We start from the raw sequence: 11,289 nt of genomic DNA on the forward strand, positions 1-11,289 counted from the left end.
TGGGTAGTATAAATTCTGTTGTGGGAGGGAGCCTTGGTGGATGTAACAAGTGGGAATCCTGCTGAGGGACTGTTGTTGTTTGGGTATATTTCAAAGATTTAAATAGGATTAAGGTATTTAGTTGTATTAATGGGAAAAGTCTTTATCCCTCCAGAACATTAGTGATACACCATTTTTTTTATGCCACAGAGGAATACTCTATGGGAAAATATAAAGCTCCTGTTGTCTAAATAGTCTAGCTTAGAAGCTTACCCAGCCTAAGGATTTTCTCTTACTAACACCACACACTCCTTATTCTGCTGCAAGCTTGTTAAGTCCAGTGGTTGAGACATTCATAATTAACTACTGATTTCAAGCGCCTGGATTTATCAGTGTTCCAGCATGGGGCACTTGAAAAGGACCTTTATTTAAAAAAATAATTACTCTCTTTAACTGTTTCTCACTTGGAACACTATGAATTTGAGGCTTCCAACTCACTGATTGTTCTTGAAAATCTTCTGGACATTGACAAGATGAATGAATAGTGTACACCTACCCAGGCAGTGCCTGTGGCTGCTTGGTGCTATAACAGTAAATAAAAAATAATAAAAAGCCAGGCTTTATGGTTACATAAACTGCCTGTTTCTGACAGGATAATGTTAACATATGATTTGTATAACAGGCACTAGGCTTTTTTGCCCTATAAAAATAATGGGTTAAATTAAAAAAAAAACCACCTCCTAAACCACCTTCTGTTACCCTGACAACTCTTTTTAAAATGCAGTAGGTAACAGTTGACAGAATGTTCATTTAACACTGACCACTGCTTCTTCCTTTGTCCCTAATGTGTATGCAGCACTTTTTCTGCTATTTGAAGGGAGGGGAGGCATTTTGGTGTGTTTATGTGCCCCAGTTTCAGGCACATGAGATTCTTTGCTGCAGAGTGTGGCCTCCCTGGTGTGTGGTGCAGAGCAAGGTCATCTGCAGCAGGCTGAGGAAGGGAATAAATCAATGAACCAAGCAAAGGCAGTCACTGGTAACTAGCTAAGAATAAAGAGAACGGCTCAGGTATGCAAAGTTCACCATCAGCAAACAGAGCTTGAAATCCTTAAGCCAAATGGTGCATTTCTGAGCTGGGGGTGAGGCTTGGAGGAAGCCTGAGTTGTTATCAGATCTCAGGATGCTGCGGCCTGAGTGAAGGTCAGCTTCAAGCAATGTTTGCTGACAAGTGCAATAGATGAGTTGCTGCATGAGCTGGCTTTAATGGACTTGAGTGAAATAAGAAACGCTGGACCCTGGGTGTTGTTAAAGGGTTTCATATATGAAGCCATTAACTCTTGGTTTTGTAGCCCTGCTAGTTTTGCCTGGATGGGAGATGGTACACAACCTCGGGGGGCTGTTTCTGATGCAGCTGGGAGGGAAGAAGCAACCGGAGTGCCTGGCTGCAAGGTTTCCAGCCCAGTGGGCAGACTGAAAAGAGCTGGGTGATTCAAATGCACTATTAAAATACTACAGCTGCTCTGGGAAGGAAGTAGCCCGTGTGGGGTTTCTTGGGTGCTTAATCTGTGTTTAGTTTCATGTATTGCTCTTTTCTTAAACTGGCTGCTCTGGCTACATAATGCTGCCTTGGCATGCCTCCTTTCAGATGTTGCCAGCCTACGCTGCACTCTAGGGATTGATCCAGCTCAGTAGAAAAGCCAAATAAAATATTCCTGACCTGATAGAGAGGGAGCTCCATGCTGCTTCTGCTGTGCTTGTCCCTTTGCGGCACTCTACTGTGTCTGTACCTATGGCCCCCAGGCTCTGGTGGCTGTCCTTGTCCTCTTCTACCTGCGCACTCACCCCTCCTGCTTTGGTGGCCCTTCTTTGCCCCAGAGGGGAGGGCAGTCTGACCTGCCTCTGAACCCCCTCCTCCTCCCCAGGGCTCTGTTCAGCTGTAGCATCTCAGCACTGTTCAACAGAGTGAGGAAGATGCGCAGGTCTGTGGTCGAGCTGAGGGCTGCTCACAGCTAAGAGGCTGCACAGCATCGTTCTGCAAGAAACTACAGGGGTCTCCCAAGCTATTGCTTCTGTGATGTACCTGGGTGGTGTTCTGAGGATCTCACCTGTTTAGAAGGAAGGCAGTTACCATACAAATGAGCTTGGATGCAATGAAGGCAAAATGCAGCCAGTAAGGGATCTTCCCAGCTCTGCAAACTGGGATTTAAGCTTGCTGTTCTGTGAGCAGCCTCCTGTGTGGCCTTGAGAAAGTCACTTCTGCACAACAGCCCCCCTTGCAGCAATGGTCCAAGGCTGGTTTTGTCACAGAAGTGTTGTCAGGATAAATGCAGCTGAGGCAGGAAAACATCATGGTGACATGAGCCACTTTACTGTCTTGGATCAAACACAATAAATAGGATGTGTGACGCACCCGTATAGTTTCACCTTGGTGAAGTAAGTTTTCTTAGCTCGCCTCAAAACTATATTGGTATATTAAAGTAGAAAACAAAACCAACCCCAAAGTCCAGTGTATAGAGACAAGAAAGTTTATTTTTAACAGTGTGGGAAGTACTGTACTTAAAAGGCTAATGCTACCTATGGTATGTGCCTTGCATTTTGTTCAACAGAAGCAAAGCCCTCTTGAGTTACAGAGCTGAAAGGGAATAGCAAACTAGTGTGCTAATAATTCCTGTGTTACTATTTTTAAAGTTCTGCCTGTGTTGTTTGTAGCAGTGCCTCCTGATGCCGGGTTACTTGAGGCAAAGTTGGCGTTTCCATGTAAGTCTGTATTAATTTTCTGGCTTTTTGTTTGCCTTTCCCCCCCCTCTCTTTTACTTACATTATACATTAACTTTTAATTAAAAAAAAACCCCAAACAAACAGAACAAAAAAACAGGAAAAAAAAATTTGTAGCCAGAAACTTGAAATTTCACAAAGCTTTTGTTGCCTGGTTTAAGTACTCAGTTATATTTAGAGAATTCCAGCACCCTCAAACTAACTTTGTGACCTCAGTTGTGGGTACGCAAAATGACTTCTGTGATTTATTTTTTTTAATTTATTTTATTTTTGGCCTGGTGGCTTGATGCTTTCCTTGTCAGCTTGTATGGGCAAACACTGTTGAACATGTACAGGCAAGCTGACACATCAAATAATTACAGGCACAAAGCTCCTTTTTGCATGCCTGCCCCGATCCTTGGCGGAGGCTCGCAGGGAGACACGGTCTGCTGCTGTGGGGCTGGGTGAAGCCTCTGCACTGCTCTTGGAGCTGTCTGGGACATCTGGCTCCCTTGCAAAGGGCTCTGGTGATGTGTATCGATAACTGTGAGGATGCCTGTGGAAGGAGAGCTGCTGAACGAGCGAACATCAGTTATTAGCAACAAAAGCTGAAACGTTCATGAGAATTCCCTTGGAAGAAAGGGAATTTTCTACAGGGGTGGGGCAGGTCAATGTACAGCTTGCCCTCTGCAGTGACTCTGTCTCTTACCCCTTCGATGTGCAGGGGGACACCCACACATCCAATGCCAGCCAGCCTGCAGTACGGTGCTAAAGCATCACTTAGCAGCAGCCAGCCAGTTGTGCCACCTCCAGGTGTGTTCCCACTGTGACAAGCAGCCTTCCCAGGTACAAGGAGGAAATCGTGAAGGGGGAAGGGGCAGCTCATTTTCGGGGTCATGGGGGCAGAAGAAGGGAGAAGAGTGTGAGAGAGAGGAGGGAGGTGTGAATGGGGAGGTCCTTAAGTTAGAGCCGTCTCACTGCAGTTTCAAAGCCGCTTGCTGTAGCCTCCCATGGGCCTGCATGCAGAGGTGTAATGTAAAGGTCACACTAATGCACGATACCAGGCTTCATTTTTATTCTAGGTTGTTTGGTTTTTTTTAATTATTAACGTGCAGCACAGCAACAACTGAACCTGCTGTTAGATGGTGCCTTGTCAGACCTTTTTAAATATTTAGTACTTACTAACAGAATGAGGCAAACAAACAAGAGTAGCCAAAGAGTTGAGGATGCACTTAATTTTTAAGCAGTTAAAAACAACTTAGGCAACACGTCAGAAGACAAGTGCACAAAGGCTGTTTACCTCATACTGAGCGGTCTGCGTGGTGATAGGAGACCATCTGGTTGATCTGGGTTTCTGTGTGGGGTTGATATTTGTTTCAATGGTCGGTGCTGTTAGAATGGCGATCTTGTAGACTCATCTGTGCAGCAGCTCCTGGATTTATCTTTTTAGTCAGCCACCACGGGATCCAGGCACTTTCTAAAGATGCATCTGCTGTGGGCAAACCTGACTGTGGTATGTCCTTACAGACCTGAGCTGGAGCTCTCACTCTGCCAGCTTCCCTCTATTTTCCCTTCTGCATGAGTGGATGTTGCCAAAGTGAATGGATAGTGATCACGCTTCCCCCAGGCAAAGAAAATAGAAAACATCTTCTGGCAGCTTTCTTGATTCCTTGTTCCAAAGTTGCATTTATCTGATCAGTATTCATGGTGCTCTATGTGTTTTCAGGGTATCTCACAGGCCAGTAGGGGACTAAGTAGGTTCAGGAAAGCACTGTTCTTGTTAGGGACTGCGAAGCAACTGAACAACTTGCCCAAGATCAGGCAGAAAGTATGGAGCAGGGGGCTTTGCCTCTGAGTTTGCTGGATTTATTGTTCTCCCTAGCTGCTGCCACAGGAGCTTGGCACAGTGTCCCTGGCACTGTGTCCTTCCCGCTGTGGCTGGTGGCATCTCGAAACAGTAAGGGGCAGATAATCGCGCTGCTTTACAGCAGCTGAGTGGGAGGAGTGGGTATGACTTACTGACCTCAGTCCTCCAGGAAAGGCTGATGGCTTTTGTAGCAGGTAAAACATTAATCCTGGGTCCCCACTGTGAAGAAAGAAAAAAAATTCCCCAACAAACCCAACACCCGGCTCAGGCCTGGATGTAGGCACAGCTCTGCTTAGAGCATCTCCTGTCTGTCCCCCGAAACCACAGGGCAAGGGCTAGCTCTCCCAGAGTCCCAAAAGGCTGGTGGCTCTGTGGGTGGACGGAGGACATGTCTGCACATGGGGCTGGGCTGCCAAATGGCAGGCTGCCCGGGGCAGCTGGTGGCCATGGGGGTGAGGGGGAATACTGCACTTGGGCTTGGTCTCTCCTCATGGAAGGAGGGAAGATGTGTGACACTGAGTTGTGCTGGAATAAAATGGGTGTGGGTGAGAGCTTGTGTCAAGCCAGAAGAGCTGTGTCTGAGAAGAAAGAAGAAGATAGGAACTGACTGTGTGTGAGAGATGCAGGGGAGCAGCATGTGTGTGAGGTGGAGCAGGGGAAATAAAGGGAGGGGGGAGCTTTATGGGCAGGGAACAGCTTGAGGTCAAATGAGAAAAAGTGGAACAGCATAAAGGCAAGTGATATTAGAATAAAAATCCAAATAGAAACTCAGCAAAGGCTAGAGAGCATAAAATGAGGCGTGGCTGGGGGAAAGGGAGATTAAATTAATAGAAATAAAGTAAGAATTACTAGGGCTGCAGAAATGGCGGTACATAATACAATAACATTAAACAGCAAGTGCTAGCACTCATTTACTAGGATAGATCAATGTCGTATTTATTTGAGTAAAGCAAATACACTTCAGGGTTTCTTAAAAGGATTATATGGCTGTGGCCAGAGCAATACTGAATGCTGGCTGTAATAGGCAACAGTAAATAATTACAGGTGGGAAGGCTAGAGTTACTACTTATTAAAATTTCCTGACCCTACTCGTTGTAAGATCTTTCAGTTACTTATAATTCTCAGAAGCTATGACTGGGCTGTGATTTTCCATACCAGCTGTCTGCCTCGGGCTGAATGCCTTTGAAAAACAGTGTTTCAAGACAACTGGGATGAGACTGGGAGCATGCAGGAGATGGAAGTGAGGACAGACAATAGAAAAAAAGTATAAAAGCATCTAAGCACAAAATCAAGAAGACAAAAGCCCAGCTGGAGCAAAGACTTGAGACAGACTTTAAGGGTAACAAGGAGGGATCCTGCAGGTATGCTAGCTGCTTAAAGAAATTCAGGATAAATATGGATCTGCTCACAGATGAGTGAGGCAGCCTAGTGATGGTTGATGCAGAAAAGGCTGAGGTGCTCAGGTGCTTGAAAAAAATAGCCCCAAAGATGAAGGACACAAATCCTCCCCGCCACTCCCCCCTGCCCCGAGTACTGTCAGGCAGCATATCAAGGGGCAATGCCCACAGACTGCACCATGGGGTGTTCAGGTTGGACCTGAGGAAAAAGGAGAGTGATGCTGTATAGAAAAAGTTACCTTGAGGGGATTTGAAGGTTTTTGGGACTGAGCTAGACAAAGCTGCAACAGACTTGATGTGGCTGTGCTGAGAGTGGGGGATGAACTCCCTCCCAAACAGCATCTCCTTGGTGCTGTGATGCTGCAGTGGAAAACAGTGCTGTGACTATGCTGGAAAAAGGTCTGGTGATATTTTATTTGAGAAGCGTTAGTGTCTCTGTATTTTAAAGTTGAGAGGCAAAAGAGGTCAGGTTTTAGGTCCCAAAGCACTGTCCAACAAAGCAGCCTTTACTTCTGAGCCTATAATGGCAAGTCAAGATTTTTTCCTTTTACTGTTCCTCTGCTGTCAGGAGGCATGTGGGAAAGCCTTGGGCAAAATGTCCCATCTCTCCCAGTGCCACAGATGATAAAAGTAGTAAACCAGGTTTGGCTTTTGGTTGTGCTCCTCTTTCGAGTGGCAGCAGTCAGCTGCACGTCTAAACTCTGGCAGGGTCTGCAAGAATTTTTCCCTGTTTGACATCTGAATGTTTCTGATATGCTTGGAGATCTGATACGGATGACAGCCTTGAAAAGCACTGGAAGAAGTGACTAATTCTTTCTCCAGAACAGGGATTAAATTTTCCCTCATACCGAAAAATAAAGGGAAAACCAAAACATTTAATAACTGCAAAGTGAAACCCAACTATTCTGTGTGGTAAATAAGGGAAGAGTCCTGCGGAAAAACGATGTGGTCACATCATGAAGGGCATATAGCAAATGAAAACAGCCAGCAGAACTGATGCCTTTTTTTCTCAGGTTTTGATCACTGGTGTAGTGATTAGTGTCAGGCAGTCAGGTTTAAGCAGGAAAGATCTCTGCAGCTGTCTTCCACACCAGGCTATACTTTGCCCTGAAACCAGGAGAGCAGCATCTTGCTAAAATTGCACTGGTGTATGTGTAGACCCCCTTTTAATTTAGCAGGCACTTGGTATGTGAGGAGTGGGTGTAGGCAAGCAGTCAGTGTATCTCCTGTCTGCAGGGCAGAGACATTACTGAGGTAGTTACAGGAATTCAGAGATGTAGTTTTGAATGTAATGTGTGAGAGACAGAGCCCAGCGGAACAAACTGAAGACCTGAAGCTTAGTACAGAGTGGAGGACGGTCCCTTGCACCTCCCAGAATATTACTTTTGGCCATCCCACAGCAGGGAAAATGCTTACGTGGGTTTAAAGTCAGAAACCAGGGCTGGAGAAAATGTGTAGTTCTTGCAGTGGAGAAAAATCGCCAGAGGAGTTCCTGGGGGTCTGTGCAGTTCAGCAGATTTAAATGTGACCTGAAAAAGGGAGTCAGCTGTGAGCTGCCAAAATTTGCTGATGGCATTAAATTGTTCAAATTAGTAAGGAGCAGGACCAACTATCAAGATGTGTAGAGGAACCTCATAAGACTAGGTAACAGAGCAAAAAAATTACACAAGGAATTCAGTACAGATGAATGTTAAGGGATGCACATAGGAACAAAACAATTATAACTCCATATATAAAATAATAACCCAGATAAGAGCTGAAGGAGCAGAACAATATAATTCAGGATCTGGGTTTGTATCAAATACCTGAAAACACTGGTAGTGGTCAATACGCTGTGATGATTAAAAAACCTACCAAATATTAGGAGTTATTAACATGATGGGATACACAACAGAACATTGTGCCACTGTATACTTTTTTTGTACTTCCTCCCTGAATTTTCTGTACAGTTCTGATTCTCTTATTTCGAAGAGGTTATAGCAGACTTGGAAAGGTCCAAAAAGGGCAACAAGGGTGATCCAAGGTGTGGTAAGCCTTTTGTACAGGAAGGAATATTCTAGACTAGAGAAGAGATGTGTAAGGGTGGATAGACTAGAAGTTTACAAAATCAGGGGGAGGCTAGATAGGGATAGAATCCAGCTAATATGAGAACTGAGAGGCATCAAACGAAGATAATCAACCCAGACTCAGAACAAATGAAAACATGGGGTCCTCTAAACAACAAGTGGCTGACCTGAAAAGCCAAGTCTTTGTTTACCACAGGATTTTGTGGGTGCCAAAAGTTTAAGGGAGACTGAATGATTACTAGGAGGGGAGAGTCATTGGTTACTGCAAAAAGATAAACCCTCATATCTGATTCAGGACAAGTCTGAGCTGGAAGTAGGGGAAAGGTGAGATAGTCTTAAGGAGAAGAATCAAACAAGCTTGTCTCATTCTTATTTTTCCCTAGATATTTGCTTATGGTGACTGCTTGGAGAGGGGTTCCTGGGCCAGGTGGCTGTTGGTCTGGTGCAGTTGATTTGATCTTGTCTCCTGGAGAGAGTGGTTCAAGGGCCAGACCCTAGGCCTGTTACCACTTGCCATCTCAGTGGAGCATACGAATTTCTCATGTAAACCGTCAAACTGGTTAAAAAATTATACTAAGTATTTTTACAGTTATATCTTAAATTGATATTTTGAAATGTCTTAACTAGCTGTAAATGTTCCTGACTTTTCAAAGCACATCTGTGTTGAACACTCATTTCATGACAAATCAAACTGCATGGCCCTCATTTCAGTGTTACGTAGGCAGCAAATATAATACTTTTACAGCAAATATTAGTTTTGGTAAAACAGCACTTTCTGTTCTGACCTTCACTAGACTGGTTTCCAACTGTTGTTTTTTTTGGAGGCTGGATGACGAATGCACACAGCCTGTTTGTCATTCCCTTGTTTCAGAGTGAGAATGAAAAGGGCTAATAAAGGAGGGGTTTCTTCCCCCACTCATTCATGACACCAGTATGTCCTGTCAATTTCCCTTTGATGTGCAGAAGAACTTGTTCTTCTGCCAAAAGAGGCCAATTTTGCACTGTGTGAAGGCACAGTGTGAGCCCTCCACTAACTGCTGTGGTAGGGAACTCAACAGTCCCTCCTCTAGTTCAACTTACCCCAAAGACTGTCAGGATTCCTGTTAATTGCAGTAAGGGCAATACAGATGAGAACTGACCTTGAGGTGTGATTATAGCTCGGGATTAGCATAGAAAAGAGTAAGAATCTTCAGCAAGGTTTTGTGATGGATGTGCAGCCCATGTGGGACAGCTAGAAATGGTCAGATGCAATAAGGAGTTATTGGAAGAATAGCGTTGAATAGCTGTATTGGAAGGAATACTTGGAGGTCATTTAATCTAACCACTTGCCAAAAGCAGGGTTGACCTCAACATCAGGTCAGGTTGGTCAAGGCCTGTTTGTGATTTGGTGAGAGAATGCTTTGTGCAGTTTCTCTTTCAGCACTGAACCATAGGCTAGTCCCAGTGCAATGATCACTATGTGGGCCAATGTGTCTTGGTCAAGGTAGTGAAGAAGTAATGGTACTTGCAAGGTAAAATATTTTTTTTCCTCGTATCCATTCACATTACTTGCTTTTCACTGAGGCTGTGATGTTGGCAGTTCATGCAAGACATTGGGATAAAAGGACAATTAAGATGCCTGCCTGAGCTGGGAGTGTCGATGACAAATACGTGCTACAAGCAGAGCATTTCTGACACTTGAGCCTGTTCTGCTGGAGAAGCAATTGGGTAAGACTGACCCCCGCCATGTACTGTATGTGGCCAAGGAAAATCCACAGCTTTTCCTGTCCATGAGAGCTAGTCCTTGCCCAGCCCTTGGGTGGAAGGAGGACCTGGATTTGATCCAGAGTGGTTGTCTTGAGTGTTTTCTCTGGTTGCCTTGATAGTATCTTCCCCAATAGACATAACTTCTCAGCCTTGCTGTCTCCCAAAGAAGCTAATTAGTATGTGGGCTGTAGGTGAATAGGAGTGAATTTCCCCACTGTGGGCCATTTATTATCAGCCTCTATTGCTGTTGTGGTGGCCACTGCTTCCAGGGGTAGGTTTGTCTTGGGAGTGAGGGACAGTGTGTGTGTGTGGATTGAGTGGGTGTTCAAAGACAGTAGACGCAAGGTTATATATTCAATACTCCTTTTGGCTGCTTTCTGCATGGTTTGTTGAATAGGATGAAGAAGCACAAATGAAATCCAGGTACCCTGTTAATTGTGTGTCCCTTCGTAGTTCTCCAGCTCAGCTTCCCAGTTGTGTTCCTGCAGCTTCTTGCTGGTGAACCCTGGTCTTATGATCCTGAGCATTAGCAGGCCAGTGAGCTTGTTATGGCAATGTCATGGCTGTGGATGACCCGTGGGTGAGGGCTGTGGCAGGACGGTCTCCCAAGGAGCTGGGTATGGGGCACAGCCCACTGCCTGGTACTCACCAGCTTTGCTCTCTGCTGTGGCTTAAACAGGAGCTCATGAGCTGGTGTTAATATTTGCAAACTTTCTGCCACCTGCTCACTGAATGAAAAATTAATATGCTTATGTGCTGACTAAATTGTGCTGTACTCTTAATTCCTGAAGAACATGTGGATAAGAGCGCTTTTGAGAAAGGATTTTTCAAATCCTTTCCAAGTGACTAAAGGAATTCCAATTAGACCTTACATGTCACTTTCATTTCTCTTGTCATTGCTGTCTAATTCTGAAAAATCCTTCCATGTCTACTGCTTTTATGTATTACCTGCTTTTCTTGTTTGTCCACTTGGCCATAATCCTGGCGGGTGACGTGACAGCTATTTCCATGGCAAGAGCATTACAAATTCTAATAATATCTTTCACAGAAGTAGCACTTTTATCCCTTGTGGAGCTGTGCAAGATGAAGTTTTATATACATATTTGCACCACTTCATATGGTTTTCTAATCTCACATTGTGCAGCTCCTGGTTACCACATTTCATGTAACTTGGAGGGAAAAAACCCTCACAACCCTCTTTTTTTTTCCTTTGTACTTTTGATTAAAAAAAATAATAATCTCTTTGCCTTGAAAGTATGATTTATTTAGTTTTTAGATTGGAAACAAGGTTATTTAGTGTTTAAAAATAATAAAAAAGTGTCCCTAGGTGCTAAAATAGGCTTATTTTTGTTTGTGTAAACAAAAAGTAAAACCCAGTCTCACCCCTTTGAGTTCTGACCAGTCAGCTTTGCATTTGATTACTGCTATCCCATGCATGTTTACTCTGAAAAAGCCAAAGATATATTTTTCATGCAGAAGG

The sequence above is a fragment of the Falco cherrug genome, chromosome 6 (assembly GCF_023634085.1).
Source record: "Falco cherrug isolate bFalChe1 chromosome 6, bFalChe1.pri, whole genome shotgun sequence".
Taxonomy (NCBI): domain Eukaryota; kingdom Metazoa; phylum Chordata; class Aves; order Falconiformes; family Falconidae; genus Falco; species Falco cherrug.